The following is a 23,072-nucleotide window of genomic DNA, read 5'->3' on the forward strand; positions in this document are numbered from 1 at the left end:
TCATCTACAATATGGAAATGGTGAAGAAAATTATGGCATCTTCATTTGGTTGTCTATTTTGGAGCTTTTATAAACAATGCACTGATGTGGGAAACACTTATGTTATAATAAGTTAAAAAACAAAAACAAAGATACAAATTGGCTTATTTTAATCAGGACCCACCCAGTGTCCGGGAATGTCGCCAATTCCATACAATATTTTTTTGTGGATGCTGGTCCAAGGAAAGAAGGAGAATAGAAGTATCAAACAGAAGGTTCCCCCCCGTCATCGACCCCCTTGACCACCTAATGTTAAAGGACTGCCCCCTCTTCCTCAATGTGGGCAATTGCAGTAATGATGACTCATTATTCTGAGAGTTCTTTCACTTTCTCCATCCCCGTCCCTGTCCCCAGGCTTCTGCTTATATGAGATGAGTAGATGGTGTTTGTGGCAGGGCCAGTTCCACCCTAATCTGCATGTCCAGAGCCAACATGTAGCTTCATTTTCTGGTGGTAACTTTGGTACCACGAAGAGCTTAAGATTTGGACAATAGTCCTTTATAGGGCAACAAGGAAGTACACAAGTCAGCATCCTCTTTTTTTTTTTTAAGGATATTTTATTGATTATGTTGTTACAGTAGTCCCAATTTTTTCCCCTTTGTTCCCCTCTGCCCAGTACCCACCTACCCTCCAGCAATCCCACCCCCCTTAGTTCATGTCCATGGGTCATGCATATAAGTTCTTTGGCTTCACCCTTTCCTATATTATTCTTAATTTCCCCCTGTCAATTTTGTACCTAAAATTATGCTTCTTAATCCCTGCACCATTTCCCCATTTCTCCCCCTTCCCCCTCCCAGCTGATACCCATCCAAATGATCCCCACACCTATGATTCTGTTCCTATTCTTGTTTTCTTAGTTGGATTTTGTTTTTATTTTTTAGATTCAGTTGTTGATAGTTGTGAGTTTGTTGTCATTTTAATGTTCATAGTTTTGACCTTCTTTTTCTTAAGTAAGTCCCTTTGACATTTCACATGATAATGCCTTGGTGGTGATGAACTCCTTTAGCTTTGCCTTGTCTGGGAAGCACTTTATCTGCCCTTCCATTCTAAATGATAGCTTTGCTGGATAGAGTAATCTTGGTTGTAAGTCCTTGCTTTTCATCACATTGAATACTTCTTGCCAGCCCCTTCTTGCCTGCAAACCTTCTTTTGAGAAATCAGTTGATAGTCTTATAGGCACTCCTTTGTAGGTAACTCTCTGCTTTTCTCTCGCTGCTTTTCAGATTCTCTCTTTATCTTTCACCTTTGGCATTTTAATTACTATGTGTCTTGGTTGGTCCTTTTTGGGTCTAGCTTGTTTGGGACTTTCTGTGCTTCCTGGACTCGTATGACTATTTCCTTCAACAAATTTCGAGAGTTTTCCTTCATTATTTTCTCACATAAGCTTTTGATTTCTTGCCCTTCCTCTTCTTCTGGCTCCCTTATGGTTTGAATGTTGGCATGTTTAGAGTTGTTCCAGAGGTTCCTAAGCCTCTCCTTGTTTCTTTCAATTCTCGTTTCCTCTGGTTGACTGTTTTTTTCTTCCTTATGCTCCAAATCATTGATTTGAACCCTGGTTTCCTTCCCTTCACCATTGGTTTGGTGTGGATTTTCCTTTGTTTCATTCAGCATAGCCTCCACTTCTTCCCTTATGCATTTGCCATACTTAAGCATATGTGTCAAGCCTGTGAGCATCTTTATCACCAGTGTTTTCAACTCTACATCTGTTAGGTTGGCTATCTCCTCGTCACTTAGTTCTCCCACTGGAATCTTGATCTGTCCCCTCTTTTGGGCCATACTTCTTTGTCTCCTCATCTTGACAGGCTCCCGTGTTTGTTTGCCTCTGTGTCCCAGGTAGAGCTGCTGCACTTGTTACATTGTAAGAGGTGGAGCCTTAGGTATTTGTCATTACAGGGTGAACGATTTCACCAACTTGTGGTGCTGTATGTTGGGGAGAGGTCTGAGAGGAAACAATACCACACCCGCCCCTTTTCCAGGCACTTCTCCCACTTCCAGATGGGACTGGTGCCTCTCTAGCTTTGCCCTGGCTGTCGTTCCCAGAGTGGGTGGGTCCGTGGACGTTCTAGGACTGTGGGGGCCCTTTAAATAAGCGGACTCTGCTGAGAGACTGGACTCTTCCTCCGCCCCAACCCCCACTGGTTTGCACAGTCAGAAGCAATGAGGCTTGATTTTCTCCAGCGCTGGAATCATGAGCTGCATGGTCTGGTCTGGTGCTGGGAGTGCTCCCCAGGTGTCCCTCCCTAGTTTTTGAAATGTGTGACTGCACTTTTACCGGCCTGACACTGCTGCCGCCGCCGCCGCTGCTGCCACCACATGACAGTCCTCTCTGCCTCGGCTCTGCTCCTCCTTTCTGTTTGGATAAGTATTTCTTCTTTCTATCTTTGTTTGTTGGACTTCCATGCAGCTCTATTTTCAAGAACTTCTGGTTGTCTCTAGTTTTGAGGTAGTTGTATTCCTTCTTAGTTGTGGAGGGAGATGCAGCGTGTCTGTCTAGGCCTCCATCTGGCCAGAAGTCCAAGTCAGCATCTTCTTAAAAATAAAGTATTTGAGGAAGGTTGAAGACTAAAAGTTTCAAATTTAGAGCACAAAGGAGGAGAAATGTGCACATGCAAAGTGTTAGTGTCCTTCATATATCAAGGAAAAAACCCACAGGAAAAAGACAAACACATTATTATCATAAAAACATGTTTTTCCTGACCAACATCTATTTTATATCATTCCTGGTGCCAGAAATCCATAGTTCCTTTGAGAAGCCACTTTTCCCCGTAATCCTCTAACTTTACGTGATGTTTACCCAACTCACAATTCAGGAGTGTGCCTTGATTCACTTAAGCAAATTGGTGAAACACATTCTGATAGCCACAGCAATTGGTTAGGAATAAGGATTCTGAACTACGTTAGTCAAATCCAAAAGAACCCAGTGATGTTTTGCAATGGAGACATAGCCTCTCTCTTCCCTGAAGAAAATGAACAAGGATTCATGTAACACTGGGGGGCACCTGGACTCTCACATGGAAAGGCAATCAGAAAGAGAAGAAAATAGCAGCTGTGGGATATCACAGGGCTGCCGCATCCAGCCTGGCCTGGACCCAGAGCCACCCCAGGACCTTCATTCTTGGAGCCACAAGGGACATTTATTCAAGCTTCTCAGAGTTAGGTTTGTTTGCTTGTTTGTTTTCCTCCTTGAAACTACCAGTATCCTGAGAAATACAGTCTTGTATCTATGCGGAGATACAGGGTCTGTTAAAAGTGACAGCCCCCAGCTGAAGAGTGGAATTAGCTGAACCGAAACAGCAGGAGGGGATTTGCAGAGTACCTTGCTAAATGCAACTGGGTTTTAAACTTTGTTGGGCGTGAGAATTACCTGGAGGTTTGTTAAAACACAGATTGCTGTGTTCCACCTTCTAAAGGAGGGAGGGGTGCTTAGAACTGGCCGTTCTAGCGAGCCCCCAGGTGTTGCTCATGCTGTCCTCCGGGCACCCCGTTTGAGAACCGCTCTTACACGGTATCACTGCTGTGGGTTGAACCGTGGTCTGTGATACCGTCGGTGGGTGCTAAGGCCCTGTGCCAAATACTAAGGCTGCAACGTTATAGAATTTGATGAGTAAGGTTCTGAATATTGGCATATAATAGGCACTTCTTGCATTCACCGGTAAGGTCCTTTAAGAAAGAGTTCAGGCTACTTGGAAATGGGCTCATCTGTAATCAGGAAAGGAAAAGAATCAGCTTTGCTAAAAAAGGCCTTTCCTGTCGACTCTCACCAGTAATCTGGAGTCTAGAAGGGCTGTAAATACAGACATTTCTACTCCAAGCTCAAGGTAGGGTGAGCAGAAGCAGGTGAGGTGAGAGACTTAACAGGAGAAAAACCTGGGGTCTAACTATGACCCTAACTCCCCCTCCCCATCCTCTACTATGAAATTTTTGTCTTCCCTGCTTGAAGTGGACAATCAGCTCCCTGTGAATGTGTAGGGAGGGCATGGCTCTGTGCACATTTATGGCTTCTACACGTTGCCCCATCTCCACAGGGGCCAAGATGGAGGCAGAGGTCTCTCGCCAGAGGGCCAGGAGGTGGGGTGCCAGGTGACTGTAGCATTGAGGCCCGCACTAGGAAGGACACATTCCCAGCCCCCGTTGAAATGCAAGACATAAGACTGGACAAGCTCTTTGCTTCTGGTTGTCTAGCCCATGGCATTGGTCAGAAGCAAAGAGTTCAGAAACCTACTATTAGAAGAGTGTTACGTTGCCGAAGAAACCACAAGACAGCCTCAAACGGCTGTCGATTGCTCAACACCCGAGGCAAACCCCAGACTCCTAACTCACGTGGACGGGAGGTAGGCAGCCCCCAGAAAAAAGGGCTCTTCCCAAGCACATGCATGCGTCCATAGAGAACATTCCCCGGGAGGTCAACCAGGGGGCTGACCAAGAGTCAGTCATATCTCAAACTCTGAAAGGCCCTGTACACAGGTTAACAATGTGATCCCCACCCTCCCCCTTTCCTCACAGTGGCCTTTGTTCTATTACTTTGTTCTCAACAGTTGTATTTAGGGAATGTTGAGCTGGTTAAGCTTCTCTTTTGGCTTAGGGTTGCTGGACCTTGAGAAATAGTTCAGTATAAATGAGCAGGTTTTGTTTGTCCCTCAGTGCTGGAAGCCAACGGGGAATAAACAGGGACATCTTCACTGCTTCTTTGGAGACAAAGGCTCCGGTAGTGCCTTCACACAATCACAGGTGTGGGGGGTACTGGTGTTAGGGGAATGTGGCCCTCATAATAAACGGGAATTGTAAATGTTGCCTGGGAGAAGCGTGTGCATGCATGAGAGGGAGAGAGAGAGAGAGAGAGAGAGAAGAGAAGAGGAGAGGAAAGGAGGGGAGGGGTGGGGAGGGGGGCCAGGGAGCCAAGGAGAGAGAGAAGCGGGCAAAAGGACTTGCTCATTGCATTGCCCTCATTATATAAAAGTCGTTGTGGCACACAGATGGTTATGAATGGCCAAGCTGAGCTCTGTCTTCTCTGTGTCAACTCAGAATCCAAGCAGGAAATGGTTCCAATGGATAGAGTATGACCTATTGAGAGGTAGGGTAAGGGAGGGTAAGATGAAACCAGAGAGGTAAATGATACATGCTCACTGAAAAATAAATTTTAAAAGTGCAGAAAATAAAAAAGAAAAGTTGCCATTCCTAAAAGAAATACGTATTAATCCCATTTCCTTTAAGAAACCAGTTAGCTATTTGATATGTATCTTTCCAAATATTTGCCTTTGCACATATACATATGTATACATGGCTTTAAAAATAATAGCATTTTATAATACATACAGATCTAGAGCATACATGTGGAGTATGTGTGCATATACTAGATGTAAACAGAGATACCTTCTGCACATAATATTGTGGACACTTTCCATAGGCATAGATGTGTTTATCCTTTTTACTGACTGCAGAATATTCCATTGGTGGGCATCTCAATCTTCTACTGCTTTAACCCTTATTTGGTTGTTTCCACTTGTTTGCTATTTAGAACCTATGTTAGGAAGAATATCCCGGTGCCTATACAAGGTGAGGCAAAAGTAGGTTTACAGCTGTGAGTACGTGAAACACAGTTTATTCTTGTATTATTATTTATTATTATATGATTTTCCATATGAACAACTGGAAACCTACTTTCGTCCCACCCTGTATATTCCTGTCCTTTGGCGGTGTTGCTACAAAATAGATCCCTAGAGATGGAATCAGGGCCGATGATACCTAGGTCAAGTAGTACGGGCATTTTAATATTTGCTCAATAGGAGTGTTTAATTGTACTCTAAAGAGTTTGATGACTACAATTCTAAACTAATTTGTGGTATAAAAAATAGATTATTTTAAACAAAATGAAATAGTCATGGCTCATAAAAATTAATACATGTTTGGTTTTTCCACAACTCTTTTGAATTTCTCCTTCTTTTAGGAAAAGGATGCTAGCTCAGTGATATTTCTCATAGTTATAGCGATAACTCAGGCGATCCATCTAGTAAATAATGCAGCTTTCTCAGTAAACCTGTAAACAGAATCCTGCTCCAATGAAGGCTGGTTGAGTTTCCCCTTAACATTAGTCATTCATTTTGTGGAGCATGGATTCAAGGAAAATAAGGTACAATATACTTGTTACTAATACAGATGTGCACTGCACTTGGAAGAGTGGTGAATCCTATTTGACTATTGCTGATTCTCAGCTATTAACAGACATGTGGAAAACCTGATAAGCTTGGTAGAAATATCAGTTCCAAGGCCCACATCTAAAGATCATTATGTTACTGGTTTTAAACAGTCACTACTTGTGGTTTGAGTACAAGTGGGTTGCATTTTGGGAAATAACTTGGCTGCTGATTAAGAACATAGTCTATAATTATATCAAAGTCTAGTTTTGGAAGTCAACTGTACCATTTGCTGTGTGATCTTGGCCAAGTTGTTTACCTTTCTTGAGCTCCAGCCCCAGTTCACTCTTCTGTCAATAAGCTATGCTATCTCATTGTGAGGATCAAATAGCCACTGCATTAAAAGCACTCAGCCAAGCCATGACCAGTATGGCTCATTTGAGTAGGCATCAGCCCACAAAGTGAAAGGTTGCTGGTTTGATTCCTAGTCAGGGCTTATGCCTGGGTTGCGGGTCCAGTCCCAGCTGGGGTGCCTGTGACAGGCAACCAATTGATGTTTCTCTCTCACATCAATGTTTCTCTCTTTCTCCTTCCCTTCCCCTCAGTCTAAAAATAAATAAATAAAATATTTTAAATAAAAGCACTCAGCCTTCCAAGAAACATCATAATTAAAATACCAAAGGTTAAAGATGAAGAGAGACTCTTAAAAGCAGCAAGAGAAAAGAAGTTATTTACCTACAAGGAAGTTCTCATTAGACTATCAGCTTATATTTCAAAAGAAACTTGGCAGGCTAGAAGGGATTGGCAAGAAATATTCAAAGTCGTGAAAAGCAGGGACCTACAGCCAAGATTCCTCTACCCAGCAAAGCTATCGTTTAGAATTGAAGGGCAGACAGAGAGAACTTCCCAGACAAGAAAAAACTAAAGGAGCTCATCATCACCAAACCATTACTGTATGAAATGTTAAAGGGACTTATTTAAGAAAAAGAAGAACATCGAAACTATGAACAGTAAAATGGCAATAAACACATATCTATCAACAATTGACTCTGAAAAACAAACTAAGCAAACAAAAAGAAGAGAGACAGGATCATGGATATGGAGAAAGTTTTGATGGTTGCCAGATGGAAGGGGTGTGGGGGAGTGGGTGAAGAGGCGAGGGGATTAAGAAGTACAAATAGGCGGTTACAGAATAGCCATGGGGATGTAAAGTACAGTATAGGAAATGGAGCAGCCAAAAAACTTATAGGCATGACCCATGGACATGAACAATGGTGGAGGGATTGCCTGAGGGAGTGGGGGTGCTGGGTGGAGGGGGAAAGGGGGAAATCAGGACAACTGTAATATCATGATCAATAAAATATAATTAAAAAATAAAAATAATTTTCAAAAAGCATTCAGCCTAGAGTAAGTCTCAAACATGTTAGTAATTGTTATTAAGAAAGCTTGAGTGATCACAAATATGTACTATGAATACCTTTTTTATACAAATGAATATATTTTTAACAAAAAGAAACATCAAATATCTACTTTATTTTTTAATTTTTTAAAATTGTTTTTCTATTACAGTTGTCCCACTTTTTCCCCCATCGCTTCCCCCCACTCCACCCATCCGTTCTCGCACAGTCCGTCCTCACCCAGTTGTCCATGTCCAGGGTCATTTATACTAGTTCCTTGTCTAGACCCTTCCCCTTCTTAACCCCCTTCTTTCCCTCTCCTCTCTCCCCTTGTCACTGTCAGTCTGCTCCTTGTTTACATGCCTGTGGTTCAATTTTGCTCATTTGTTTGTGTTGTTCATTAGTTTCCTGCATCAGATGATGTCATATGGTATTTGTTTTTCATTGCCTGGCTTATTTCGCTAAGCATAATTCTCTCTAGTTCCATCCGTGTTGTTGCAAATGGTATGAGTTCCTTCTTTCTTTCTGCTACACAGTACCCCATTGTGTAAATGTACCACAGTTTTTTGATCCACTCTTTTACAGATGTGCACGTGGGCTATTTCCAGCACTTGGCTATTGTAAATAGAGCTGCTATGAACACGGGGGTACATAGGTTCTTTTGAATTCGTGTTTCGGGATTTTCAGGTATAATCTGAGCAATGTAATTGCTGAATCAAAAGGCAGTTCCATTTTAAGTTTTTTGAGGAAATTCCATACTGTTTTCCATAGTGGCTGCACCAGTCTGCATTCCCACCAGCAATGCACCAGGGTTACCATTTCTCCGCATTCTCGCCAGCACAAGTTGTTTGTTGATTTGTTGACGATGGCCATTCTGACAGGTGTGGGGTGGTATGTCGTTGTGGTTTTTATTCGCATCTCTCTGATGGCTAGTGATGTTGAGCATTCTTTCATATGCCTGTGGACCCTCTGTATGTCCTCTTTGGAGAAGTGTTTGTTCAGGTCCTTTGCCCACTTTTTAATTGGGTTGTCTGTCTTCTTGGTGTTGAATCATATAAGTTCTTTATATATTTTGGAGACCAGTCCCTTGTCTGAGGTGTCATTGGCAAATATGTTTTTCCATATGGTTGGTTCCCTTTTCATCTTGCTGATGTTTTCTTTTGCTGAACAGAAACTCTTTAGTTTGATGTAGTCCCATTTGTTTATTCTTTCCTTTATTTCCCTTGCCTTAGGAGGCATATTGGTGAAAATATTGCTATGTGGGATATCTGACATTTTCCTGCCTATGTTCTCCTCTAGGACCTTTATGGTGTCACGGCTTATATTTAAGTCTTCAATCCATCTTGAGTTTATAATTTGGTTGTCTAGCGTCATTTTTTTTTTTTTTCCATGTCCTTGTCCAGTTCTCGCAGCTCCATTTGTTGAAGTGGCTCTTTTCACTCCATTTTATGTTCCTTCCCCCTTTGTCAAATATTAGTTGACCATATAGACCTGGGTTTATTTCTGAGCTCTCTAGTCTGTTCCATTGATCTGTATGTCTGTTCTTATGCCAATACCATACTGCTTTGATTACAGTGGCCTTGTAGTATAGTTTGATATCTGGTATTGCGATTCCTCCTACTGTGTTCTTCTGCCTCATGATTGCTGTGGCCATTTTATTGTCTTTTTTGGTTCCATATAAATTTTGGAAGTATTTATTTAGGTCTGTGAAATCTGCTATTGGTATTTTAATAGAGATTGCATTGAATCTATAAATTGCTTTGGGTTATATGGCCATTTTAATGATATTGATTAAAATGAATGTGGTATATGCTTCCATTTATTTGTATCTTCCTTAATTTCTTTCTTCAGTGTTATATAGTTTCCTGTGTACAGGTCTTTTACCTCCTTGGTTAAGTTTATTCCTAGGTACTTTATTTTTCTTGTTGCTATAGTATATGGGATTTTTCTCTAGTTTTTATCTCAGATATTTTACTGTTGTAGACAGAAATCCCTTCGATTTCTGAATATTGACTTTTCACCCTACTATTTTGCCAAATTCACTTATTAGGTTGAGTAGTTTTTTTTTTTTTTTTTTGTGGGGTCTATAGGGTTTTCTATGTACACTATCATGTCATCTTCAAATAATGACAGTTTTGCTTCTTCTTTTCCAATTTGGATGCCTTTTATTTCTTTTTCTTGTGTTGTTCCTGTTCTTAGGGGGAATGCTTTCCGTTTTTGCCCATTGAGTATTATCTTGTCTTCAGGTTTCTTGTATATGGCCCTTATTATGTTGAGATATGCTCTCTCTATTCCCATCTTGCTGAATGTCTTCATCATAAATGGGTGTTTGACCTGTCCCGCAGGTCGAACAACGAGGACCCTAGAGGGGGAGTGAGGATGAGAAAGGGGCAAGAGGCACAAAGAATGGAGACAAGACAGTGCTCTGATCAAGTCTCGTTTATTCTTAGTCAAAGCAGCATTTTTGTAGCTCAGGAGAAGAGGAAGTTTTCATTAGGGAGGAGCGCAGCCGCAGCTGGGGCGTTATCTGACAGATAAGAGTTAAAATGAAGGACAGCAACTCCCAGGAAGAGAAAGAGGGAAGTTGCCCTTAATTAGGAGCAGACAACTATTATGGGATAATGAGGCCATGCCAAGCAGAACTTTAGGATGCTGGTCAGCAAGACTTTAGCCGAGGAACTTTTTAGTTCCCCACAGGTCCCCCTTTTTTATTTTATTTAAGCTGAGAGCCTTGCGGGGACTGCGCCTGTCTTAGGTGGGGAGATCGCCACACGGAGCTAACCTTGCCTTACCCGTCATTGGTTATCTAGGGCAGCTTCCTTTTTTGGCCAGATACCTGTCTTAGGCGGCGGCTGGCAATGCGTGTGCTCTCCGGTTGCCCGTCATTGACTGTCCAGTCCAGCTCACCAAGGCATTAGTTACGTGTATGAGCATCATAGTAAGTTGCAGTCTCAGCCTGTTCCAATTTATGATAATGGACCTGTATTGGCTGCATTTTTATGGCATCTATTTGTTGCTTGATAAAGGCCATCACCTTATTGAAAAGGAAAGGTCCTAAGGATAGAAGCAGGAGTAGCCCTATGAGAGGTCCTAACAGTGGAAGGAGATAGGGAAGGACTCCATTAAGTCCGCTCCACAGGGGATTTTCGAAGAGTTCTTTTCTTCTTCTCACTAGGTCTTCCTGTAGCTTCTTTATTTTGTCTCGGACTATGCCTGATTTGTTGGCGTAGAAGCAGCAACGTTCCTGCAAAGCCAAGCATATTCCTCCCTGTTCTGCTGTAAGTAGGTCTAGTCCTCGCCTATTTTGGAGAACTACTTCAGCTAGGGAGTCTAATTGATCTTGGATGTCATTAATGGTGCTGGACAAAGCTTGAATATCGTCAATTAGCTGATTAGAGAGCTTTGTGTAGGAATGAACTGCAATTCCTAACCCCGTTGTCGCTGTGGCCAATGCCCCTGAAATGCCTAACCCTACTAATAGGGGGATGAAAGATACAGCTCTTTTGTGGCGACCTGCAATGTAGTCAAAACTGGGAATGGGAACAGGGTCATCTCCGGAAACTATATCTATGTCTGGCAATAAGGTAGCTAGGACGCATATTTCTGTCCAATTGTTGGGCAAGGATGAAAATGCTAAATTTCCTCCACAAACAAACACCTGCCCTTTGCCTGGGCAGAGGGAGCTGCTATGGTTCACTATGCTACTACAGTTAGCAAATTCAACAAATCCAACATGAATATCAAAGCTATTATTTTGAGACTTACCTTGGAGGCAGAGGGAAGCAGGAAAATACATGGGCTGTACTCTAAAGGGCAAGCTGGGGCTACAATTTTGATGAGACTTATTAAAGGTGATGATATTCGCAGGAATGGCTAGAGGCATAGGCGTGCCTAAAGTCATGCATAGCCAGCAGTCTGCAGCTAGTTGGGGGTTGGAGATGATAAGGGTTCGGTGGGTGGCCGTCAAGATGTCAGTGGTCTGGGTATCTAGATCTATACCCCATGGTTTAGGTAATGCCAGAGGGTGGTATTTGATTTTTGGATGCAGGCTTGTTATGAGGTGTTCTATTTGTTTTTGCACTTCAATTTCTCTTATTCTATCTTGAGGACCACCACCATCAGAAACATGTACAGGGGCCTTCTTTTGCCAGCATACTGGCTTTCCAACAGTGCCTTGGCAAGAGGCCTGCAGATACTTAGTAGACCCAATTGGTGAAGGGTTGGACCCCCAATCTCCTTGGTCAATAGCATTTTGCACTTTCTGTAGTATGGCAGTAAAATAAATGACATTAGAGGAGGTACATTCCTGTACTGACTCATAACAGGTAGAATGCATCTGATTATAGATGGTGGTGCATTCCTTGGGACATGCTCCTGGTTTGCCATTGGTAGCGGGTATGACAGGAGGCTTATTTACACAATACCACCTCTGTTCAGAGACCCCTGCAAAGGTCATGTCATATATGAGATAGGCCTTTTTTGTGCCACAATCTACAATTTTGGTATAGTGACTGGGTGTGGCGTAATTGGTGGCAATACCTCCCCCACAGCTGCAGGGGGGCCCGAATAATGCAAGGTAGGGTTCTCCATGTTGCAGCCCCCCCAAGGCCACCTTCTATGTCCGGGCAAAAATACAGTAGTACCCCGAGCAGCAGGATTACGTTCTTCTTGAACATGTCCTGAAATAGAAAATAGGGAAATTTTCCTCAGGGCAAATCCTTGTCCCTGGGTTTAGTTATGCAGTTATTTATTTTGTCAGGCTTGTTATTTATTTGTTTAACCAGACGTTCCGGTAACCATCTGGCAGACTTCATGTCTTTAGAGTAGATGCACACTGATCCTCGGCCCCAGATAAGTACTGGGTCTGGGCCATGCCAGGAATTAGTTAGTGGATCTCTCCACAAGACCGAAGCGAATTGCTTTTCAGTTTTGGTTTGCCAAAAGCGAGTGGCTGCAGACTGGCCACTAGCATCTAAATTTAAAAAATTGAGTATAAAGAGGGCATGGGAGAGGATGTTTCTTGGTGACCCCCTCGTGGGATACCATTCCCCCTTTTTTATTTTATTTAAAGTAATTTTAAGAGTTTGATTTGCCCTTTCTACTATTCCTTGCCCTTGTGGATTATAAGGGATACCTGTAATGTGTTGGATGTTGAGACGTTTGCAAAACTGAGAGAAATTAGAGCTAATGTATCCTGGCCCATTATCTGTTTTTAGTTGTTGGGGACATCCTAATACTGCAAAGGTGGCCAGCATATGGCTAATGACATGTTTGGTGGCTTCGCCCGTTTGAAGGGAAGCAAAAATGAATCCACTATAGGTATCTATAGTAACATGTATGTATTTAAGATTGCCAAAGTCAGAAAAATGGGTAACATCCATTTGCCATAGAGCGTTAGGAATTAGCCCTCTAGGATTTACTCCTAGATGAGGGGTTGGTAAATGGATAGCACATGATGGGCAATTCTTTACTATTTGCCTAGCTTGTTCTTTTGTGATGTGATGCATAAGACGTAATGTTTTTGCATTAAGGTGATGTAGTTGATGGCTATTTTGTGCAGCAGCGAGTTTGTCCTGAATGTTGTTATTGGCCACAAATAATTGAGAGACCTGGGGAGTTCAGGTGGCAAGATCAGCTTTTTGGTTTCCTTCAGCTAGGGGACCCGGTAATCCGGAATGAGCACGTAAGTGTCCAATGTAAAATGAATGTAACCTTTGAATGATTAATCTTTGTAATTGTCTAAACAGTTCTCCAGCATTGGAGGTGCTTCTTATTTGGCCAGCCATTTCTAGTAAGGGTACAGAGTGTGCAATGTAAGCACTATCAGTATATATGTTAAGCGGTTGGTCGGGGAAAGCAGAAAAAACCGCCAGTACTGCTTGCAGCTCTGTTATTTGAGCAGAGGTGCTTTTGGTCATAAATGATACCTCTTTATTTAGATATGTATAAGCTGCTTTGCCAGTGGACGACCCATCAGTGAATACTAACAAGGCACTTGCTATTGGCTGTGATGCCGTGCATAGGGGAAAAACAAACTCATGCCTGTTAGCGAAATTAAGGAGTTTGTCTGGAGGATAGTGATTATCTAATGTCCCCTTAAAGGAAGCCAGGGAAATGGGCCAAGAATCAGTAGATTGCATGAGCCAATTAATTTGATCAAGGTTATAGGGTTGGATTATTATGTCTGGCTCCTTGCCAAAATAGCATTTACCCTGATCACGGCCTTTTATAATGAGCTCAGCTACAGATTGATAATATGGTTCAATGACCTTTTTTGGCATGGCCAGTAGATGGATCCACATAAGAGGTGCTGTTTGCCAAAATACAGCTGTAGGGGAGAGTGTTGTTTTACATATGATAAATTTTAGAGGTTTGTCATAATTTATAAAAGTAGTAGCCTGGGAATGAATAGCATGTTCAACCTTGTGTATAGCCTGTCTCCCTTCAGGGGAGAGTTCACGGGGGATGTGGGATTAGCGTCCCCGTGAAGGATATCATATAGTGGCTTAAGTTCCCCTTTACTGATTTTCAAATAGGGCATTAGCCAATTGATGTCGCCTAGAAGTTTTTGGAAGTCATTCAGTGTCTTAAGTTTGTCTAATCTTAATTCTAATTTTTGAGAAGAAACTTGGGACCCCCTTAATTGGAAACCTAGATAATTGCATGGGTCAGTGAGTTGTACCTTGTCAGGAGCTATTTCTAAACCATTGTTTTGCAGAGCAATGCGCATTTCATCATAGCATTTTAAAACTTCAGTTCCTGCCTTGCCTGCAATTAATATATCACCCATATAATGTATTATATACATGTTAGGCCAGCGGTTTCTTATAGATTGTAGAGCTGTGGCTACAAAAGATTGACACAAAGTAGGATTATTTGCCATCCCTTGGGGCAGGACACGCCACTGAAATCTTTTCATGGGTGCCCTAAAATTTGTTTCTGGCAGGCTGAACGCAAAGCGCTTTTGATCTTCCGGATGCAAGGGAATGGTGAAAAAACAGTCTTTTAAATCTATGACTATTTTGAAATAGCCTAATGGTATGGCGACGGGTGAAGGGAGCCCTGGCTGTAGGGCTCCCATGAGCACCATAGTCCGATTCACTACTCTTAGATCTTGTAGTAATCGCCACTTGCCTGATTTCTTTTTGATAACAAAAATAGGGGTGTTCCATGGAGAGTTACTGGGGACAATATGGCCAGCCTCGAGTTGCTCCTGTACCAACTGTTGTGTGGCTAGCAATTTTTTACTAGTAAGAGGCCATTGATCGACCCATACCGGCTCATCGGAGAGCCAAGTAATTTTTTCAGCATGGGCCACAGGAGTGTCAATGGCCCCTAAGAAAAATGGCCTAAACCTGCTCTGTCATTTTTTTGGAGGAGTGTTTATAGGTGCCGTTATACCTGTGCTATTCTTTCCTAGTCCCTGACCTGGTATGTATCCTGCTCTTAACATTTGGGCGGTGACCGTGGTGTTGGGACTTCCTATTATTAGCCCTATTTGAGATAGGAGGTCCCTTCCCCAAAGATTTATAGGTAGACCGGCTATAACATATGGTTGGATGGTACCTTGATTTCCCTCCTGATCTTTCCAAGTTAATAATTTAGAGCTTCTCTCAGGGTTCTGACTTTGTCCTATTCCCTTTAAATGAGTCATGGTTGCGTCTAAGGGCCAGGCTTCAGGCCAATCTTCTCTTTTTATAATTGTAACATCTGCCCCAGTGTCTATTAGGCCAGAGAACTCCTTGCCGTCTAGCCATAGTAGCATAGTGGGCTTTTGTGCTGAAATAATTTTAGTCCAAAAAACGTCAGAGGACCCAAATCCACGATCACCTCTGTACTGCGAGACGGCAGTATTGGCAGTAGAGAGTAAAGGCAGGAGCAGTAATTGTGCAAATCTTTGGCCTGAAGCAATGGTGTTAATATGTTTAGGGGAGGAAACCATGACCTTGATTTCTCTGGCAAAATCATTATCTATGACTCCTGGGAGGACCTGCAGACCGTTCATGGTCGAACTACTGCGGCCTATTATTAAACCAAAGGTATTATCGGGAAGAGGGCCAAATATTCCCGTGGGAAGAGCCTGAACCCCCATTTCCGGGGTTAATACTGTATGGGTGGAGGAGCTGAGAGGTCCAATCCTGCGCTTCCTGCTGTGGCTCTGAGGAGGCTTGAAACGGATTGCTGGTTGATGGAACAAAGCTTACTGCCCCATAGATTTGTTTGGGTTTGGGGGCCTGGGGCTGGCCCCTTTTCCCGTTTCCCTGTATAGGTGGCAAACTGTTGCCCTGGGCATCCATTTTAGATTTGCATTCATTTGCCCAATGATTTCCCCTTTTGCATCTAGGACATAACCCTGGAGCTGGAGTTTTATTATTAGATTCTTTTTTCCCTTTGCAATTTCTTGCAAAATGACCAGTTTCTCCACAACTAAAGCATTTTTTCTTCCCTTGTTGAGCTAGAAACTGCTTAACAGTAAAACCCTGCATCGCTGCAGCCATGGCGAGGCCTTGTTGGTAGGCCGCTTCGATGTCAGAGCACAAGCATATATATCCGCTTAAATCAGTTTTCTTTTTGTATGGCCTAATAGCTGCCTGGCAGGCAGCATTCGCATTTTCGAAAGCTAATTGTTTAACAAAGTCTGTGCCAGCGGTGCTACCAAAAATCCTACCAGCTGCAGTAATGAGTCTATGGACAAAATCTGCAAAAGGCTCATCTGGTCCTTGTTTAATGTTGGTGAGAGAGGAGCTCATATCACCCTTAGTGGGGAGCTTCCTCCATGCTCTTGTACCTGCTGCTTGAATTTGAGCAAAAAGTCCTGGATCATATTGCATTTGATTGTCACTAATTCCATAGTTGCCTTCTCCAATTAACATATCAAAATTCCACCCATTATTTGCCTGCATATTGCGTCTAGCAGTATCCTTACAGATTTCTACATATTCTGATTTCCATAGGAGATAGTCCCCTCCAGCTAGAGTCGCTCGAGCCAATGTTTGCCAATCACTTGGAGTGAGCCACTGATCTGTGACCGATTCAAAAATGGCCATAGTGTAAGGAGCCGTGGCTCCGTATTGAGCTACTGCAGTTTTTAATTCCTTTATGACTTTGAAATCAAATCCAGTGTGGTGTCGCCAGGCCTGTCCCTGGGCGTCTACTGTTTCTGACACTGGAAATGCCTCTATTTCCTCCAAGTCTGGTATTAGTCCTGACTGAAGGGGAAGTTTGGGGGCTGCTCCTCTGACTGGGGGCCTCTGTCTTTGGGGGCCCTCTACAGAGGGTTCAAGTTCTTTTCTTTGCTTTCCTATTTTTAGCCCCTCTAATTGTCTTATTAATTCCTGATGCTCCTTTTCTAATTGTATTTGTTCTTTTAAATATTCAATTTTACTCCTCAGTTCTTCTCGAGGATTAATAACAGGGTACACAGAGGGGGGAGCGGAGGGTGAGATATAGGGCGGCGGCCTTGTTTTCAGAGGCGGCCGTTCAGGGTTATGGTGTTTGGCTGCCTCTTCTGCCAAGCGATCCCAATCAACCTCTCCCTCGTCAGAATGATCTGCAGTATATTCTGATAGGCCTGGATATGACTTCTTTTTTGATTTCACTGACACTTCTTCAGGTGCCGCAGCTCCCCCTTCTGTAATCTGAAACTCTGACGGCTTACACTTCGGACTGTCCTGTTTTTCTTTCGGTTTAACTACTTCGTCCTCACCGTCATTTTCAAGAGATATTAAATTATCCTCCTCTCAGCTGTCATTTCCCTTATTTTTTCTACTCTCCTCCTTACGATCTGTCTTTAAGATATTTTGACCTTTTTTTACTACATTAGCTAGTACCAGATCACTATGTCTTTGAGATAAGAGTTCATCTATTAGATTCCAATAAGAGAAGGCGGTTACAGGAACCTTCTCTGGACCAAACGTATCATAAAAGTCTTTTAAGGCATCTCCTACTCTTTTCCACCGTTGTGGATCAATGTTCCCTTCAGTGGGAAACCAGGGACATAAGTCTTTGATATAATCAAAATATTTCAGCAACTGTTTTACTTTAACCTTTACTCCTCGTGCCTTTAATGCCTGTCCGAGCTGTTCAACAAAAAGCTCATGTCGGCTCATTTCTTGCCCCATGATCGCCGTTCACTTACCGAGGTGAGGTCAGCACGGCAGGTTCCCGTGTAGCCTTTTCCTCTTCTCTACTTGGCCGGCTAGCTCAGTCAGTAGAGCATGGGACTCTTAATCCCAGGGTCGTGGGTTCGTGCCCCACGTTGGACGCCACTTGACCCGTCCCGCAGGTCGAGTAACGAGGACACTAGAGGGGGAGTGAGGATGAGAAAGGGGCAAGAGGCACAAAGAATGGAGACAAGACAGTGCTCTGATCAAGTCTCGTTTATTCTTAGTCACAACAGCATTTTTGTAGCTCAGGAGAAGAGGAAGTTTTCATTAGGGAGGAGCGCAGCCGCAGCTGGGGCGTTATCTAACAGATAAGAGTTAGAATGAAGGACAGCAACTCCCAGGAAGAGAAAGAGGGAAGTTGCCCTTAATTAGGAGCAGACAACTATTATGGGATAATGAGGCCATGCCAAGCAGAACTTTAGGATGCCGGTCAGCAAGACTTTAGCCGAGGAACTTTCTAGTTCCCCACAATAAACTTTATTGATAAGAAATCTTTTGAAGAGATGCCTTTTCTGGAAGCTCTGTAAGTTATAACTATAACTTCATTATGTCTAGAATTTTTATAAAACTTAATTGAAATCTCTTTGTTATTTCTTTTGAAGTAAGATTAAAATTGTATTAGTAGAAAGCTACTAAAGTTATGTAGCAAGTCGTTCCTGTCTCTGGCCCAGACTAGTGTGAGAATTATCTCACAGATCAGAATGACGCATCCTACAGCAGTGATTCTCAGCCAAGGTGGTTTTGCACCCAGGTGACACTTGGCAATGTCCAAAGACATTCTTAGTTGCCACAATTGTAGATATGCTACTGGCATGTAGTGGGCAGAGGCCGGAGTTGTTCAACATCCTACAGCGCACAGGACAGCCCCTGTAACAAAGAATTATCTAGCCCAAAATGCTAAGTTATGTAACCCTGTGCTAGAGAAATAAAGACCACTTAATGCAAGTTTTTTTCAAGTACTTACTGTTTTGTATCTAATGCACTGCATGTGTACACATGGAAGCCTAACTCATACGAGATATCTCCCACAGTGAGATTTATTTAATGCATAGAGGGAGTATTGAGGTTGTTTTATCATATATAAATTAGAATTGTTACAGAACCCCTGGGCTGCTCCAGTTGAAAACAAACGCACGCACGGGCTCTTTAGTTAGGGGCCCGATTGCCCGCCGCCAAAATTATAACTCTCAATACCAGAGTTTGGTGAAAAGAAAAAGAATTGTTTATTTAACAGTTATACAGATTTAGTTATTTGCGGATTTCTGTTGTTAAGTCTTATGCTCTTTAAAACACCCACAAACACATATCCTTGCCTCCCCCCCTTCCAAACCAGGCTAGTTTTCGGAAAGTCAGAGAAACTGTTTCCCTACTTTCCAAACACAGTTCAGCTTTACCAGCAGCTGCCAATCATTCAATCCTGATTGGGGAGGTCCTTTCTGTGCTGTGGTGCCCTCCAGCTCTCAATGCAGGATCGCCTGGATTCTCAGCCTCCTTGCAAACTGCCTTCTTCCTGCAAACCGCGCAGATCTCCTCTCCTCCTCAAAACCGCATGGCGAGAGCCTCTTAAAGCAGCCCGGAGACCCCTTCTCCAAGCCACATGGAGAAGGCCCCTTCACCAAGCCACGTGGAGGGAGCACACGGGAGAGCGAGAGAGCGAGAGCCTGAGAGCGCGAGTGAGAGCCCGAGTCAGAGCGCCAGAGCGAGAGCCAGAGTGCCAGTGAGAGCCAGAGCCCGAACGAGAGCTTGAGAGAGTCCCAGAGTGAGAGCACGAGCGAGAGTCAGAGCGCGAGAGTCTGAGAGAGTCTCTGAGTGAGAGCCCGAGCCTGCCAGAGAGAGTCTGAGCTAAAATGTCCGCAGCTGCTTATATATCCCTGACTGCGTCATCTGACGCAGTGGGCGTTGCAAACAGTTCTGACCATTCACAGAACCTTACGTAGGCTCTGTGTGCTTTCCATACCGTCCCCTGGTTCAAGACTCCTCCCATCTGCCTGAGGCTTTGGATGCATTAAAGCCATTTGCATAAGAAAGACAGTAGCCACCAGCCTCAGGCATGTGGAAGCATTTGAAAAGCTGCTTACTTCTCCCCATCCCCCAGCAGCAAACTCTGGGGATTTTTGGACTCCCCTGTTTCTGTAACAGAATCACTGCCAAAAGATCTGAATTCTTTTTTTTATTTCTTTGTTTTTTGCTTGTGTCTTCTTTTGAAGGAAACTTGGTGGCAATTCTATCGGAGAACTGAGGCCCGGGACATTTCAGGCCCAGCATGGAGTGCGATTTTTACACACATTGTAAGTGAAATAGAAGATAAATACACGTAAAAAGCAATGGGTAAACACATCATCCAGTGATTGGTGAGCTGGGTGTAAGCCCAGTTTGAACTCTGAGAAGTATCGCTTAAGAGCCATTCATTTTTCTCAAATGAGGAAACTAAGGTACAAAGAGGCCAAGGACTGGTCTGACTCATACGCAGGCTCCACTTTTCCCAGCACTGACCTTCGGCGGGGGCGATAAACGGCAGCAAGCAAATATCATTCAAAGTAGCATCGTCCTGGCTATCCCAGCGGTGCTTGCTGCTGCTCTGACTTGTGAATGGTCCTTGAAATTCCACTTCTGAATTGAACTTAGATTCCTGCTCATGTGTCATCTAACAGATAAGAGCTAGAATGAAGGACAGCAACTCCCAGGAAGAGAAAGAGGGAAGTTGCCCTTAATTAGGAGCAGACAACTATTATGGGATAATGAGGCCATGCCAAGCAGAACTTTAGGATGCCGGTCAGCAAGACTTTAGCTGAGGAACTTTCTAGTTCCCCACAATAAACTTTATTGATAAGAAATCTTTTGAAGAGATGCCTTTTCTGGAAGCTCTGTAAGTTATAACTATAACTTCATTATGTCTAGAATTTTTATAAAACTTAATTGAAATCTCTTTGTTATTTCTTTTGAAGTAAGATTACAATTGTATTAGTAGAAAGCTACTAAAGTTATGTAGCAAGTCGTTCCTGTCTCTGGCCCAGACTAGTGTGAGAATTATCTCACAGATCGGAATGACGCATCCTACAGCAGTGATTCTCAGCCAAGGTGGTTTTGCACCCAGGTGACATTGGCAATGTCCAAAGACATTCTTAGTTGCCACAATTGTAGATATGCTACTGGCATGTAGTGGGCAGAGGCCGGAGTTGTTCAACATCCTACAGCGCACAGGACAGCCCCTGTAACAAAGAATTATCTAGCCCAAAATGCTAAGTTATGTAACCCTGTGCTAGAGAAATAAAGACCACTTAATGCAAGTTTTTTTCAAGTACTTACTGTTTTGTATCTAATGCACTGCATGTGTACACATGGAAGCCTAACTCATACGAGATATCTCCCACAGTGAGATTTATTTAATGCATAGAGGGAGTATTGAGGTTGTTTTATCATATATAAATTAGAATCACTGCCAAAAGATCTGAATTCTTTTTTTTATTTCTTTGTTTTTTGCTTGTGTCTTCTTTTGAAGGAACCTTGGTGGCAATTCTATCGGAGAACTGAGGCCCGGGACATTTCAGGCCCAGCATGGAGTGCGATTTTTACACACATTGTAAGTGAAATAGAAGATAAATACACGTAAAAAGCTATGGGTAAACACATCATCCAGTGATTGGTGAGCTGGGTGTAAGCCCAGTTTGAACTCTGAGAAGTATGGCTTAAGAGCCATTCATTTTTCTCAAATGAGGAAACTAAGGTACAAAGAGGCCAAGGACTGGTCTGACTCATACGCAGGCTCCGCTTTTCCCAGCACTGACCTTCGGCGGGGGTGATAAACGGCAGCAAGCAAATATCATTCAAAGTAGCATCGTCCTGGCTATCCCAGCGGTGCTTGCTGCTGCTCTGACTTGTGAATGGTCCTTGAAATTCCACTTCTGAATTGAACTTACATTCCTGCTCATGTGCAAAGTTTCTGACTGCGTAAATGTACGGAACATAGGACTGAAAGAGTTTCAGCTTAGCTCAGAGTTCTCCTCAACCATGGGTCTCTTAAACGGTAAAGCAGGAAGTCTTCCTAAAAACCTGCCACAGGGCACATCTCTCCTCAATAACACAGAATGTTATCTTTTTGAGAAAGTATGTAACTCTGAAGCGAATTGTCTGTGGCAATGGGAACCTTTGAGGTATGGGAAAATATGCTATTTATGTTAAGGTGTGCTGTGAAAAAATAGTCATAAAGAAAACACGTCGCTGTAGCCTAATTCCAATTTCTTTCCTGACCACTCGTCAGTGGGAAGTGTGGGTTTTGTCCCCTCGCAGCTCAAAAATTCTGTGATTTCTCAGTGACACGAGCAAAGCAGAATGCATATGTTCAGGGGCCTGAACAGGATTTTGGACTTATGGTGAAGATTGTCCCCTCCACCTACCTTTGGAAAGACTTTCTTACCGTCTTATGGTTCAGAAATCCAATTTCCCACAATTCAGTTCGGGTTAGATGCAGGTGTTCAGGGTGTGTCTGGAGCTGGACTGAAGTTCCTGCAGATGCCCCAGCTGTAGGAGCCTTCCTTCTCTCGGTTTCGTTTGCTGATCCCTAACTTGAAGAAAGAAGACAGAGAGAGAGAAAGAGAGAAACATTTATTTGTTGTTCCCCTTATTTATTCAGAATCTCCCTTCCTCCTTTCCTTCCTCACTGGGGGACATTTATAAAATACTGTGTATCTATCCTTACATGCTTAAACTTCAGTTACCTTCAAAGTGCTCTCCATTTGAAGTAATACACCTATCGAAACTTTTTTTCCACTGCTTAAAATGGTTTTTGAACTCGTCAATTTTGATGCCTTTTAGTGCTTCTGTTGTTTGTTTCACCTCTTCCACATTTCGCTTTGAGGACTTTTTTCATCTGGGGAAACCAAAAATGGTCACTTGGGGTGAGATCAAATGAATAGAGGGTGGGGTGTGGGGGTCATGCTGTTATTAGTCAAAAACTGCTGAACACTCAGCACGGTGTGGGCAGGTTCACTCATAATTCACCCATCATGAAATGGGCAAACACAGTGAAAGACTCTTCAAAAAAAAAAAAAAATTCACTGTAGCTGAATGTAGCCTCTCGTAAAAACTCCAGCTGGTACACTGATACAGATGGGTTCCTAGAACACTCACCTTGAGTGAAAAGCCTGTACTATGACAAGGGGCCTGCCCTCCAGAAGATAATTTTGCTTTTTTTTGGGGGGTAGGGAGTGCCCCATTGTATAGATTCGTCGTCGTCGTCGGCAGCCGTCCGTCTCAAGAGACGATGGTGTAGCTTCTTAAGAGTCTATCTGCACCGCCGAGAATGGCTGTGCAGTCCGACTCGGGAGTGACACGGTATCTGT

At 43.1% G+C, this 23,072-nt stretch overlaps 1 long non-coding RNA gene and 1 other non-coding gene across 2 annotated transcripts; one reads left to right on the top strand and one right to left on the bottom strand.

The window, feature by feature from the left end:
* Positions 1 to 9,991: 9,991 nt before the first annotated feature.
* LOC149998722 (uncharacterized) lies at positions 9,992 to 11,504 on the bottom strand. The gene is made up of 2 exons (XR_016514165.1): positions 11,333 to 11,504; positions 9,992 to 10,811 (listed from the first exon to the last, which is right to left on the bottom strand). It is a non-coding gene; the product is annotated as an uncharacterized LOC149998722 (long non-coding RNA).
* A 6,255-nt stretch (positions 11,505 to 17,759) lies between these two features.
* On the top strand, positions 17,760 to 17,832 carry TRNAK-CUU (transfer RNA lysine (anticodon CUU)). The gene has a single exon. It is a non-coding gene; the product is annotated as a tRNA-Lys (tRNA).
* The last annotated feature ends 5,240 nt before the right edge of the window (positions 17,833 to 23,072 follow it).

The sequence above is a fragment of the Furipterus horrens genome, unplaced genomic scaffold (genome assembly GCF_987537825.1).
Source record: "Furipterus horrens unplaced genomic scaffold, mFurHor1.1.pri manual_scaffold_11, whole genome shotgun sequence".
Classification (NCBI taxonomy): Eukaryota; Metazoa; Chordata; class Mammalia; order Chiroptera; family Furipteridae; genus Furipterus; species Furipterus horrens.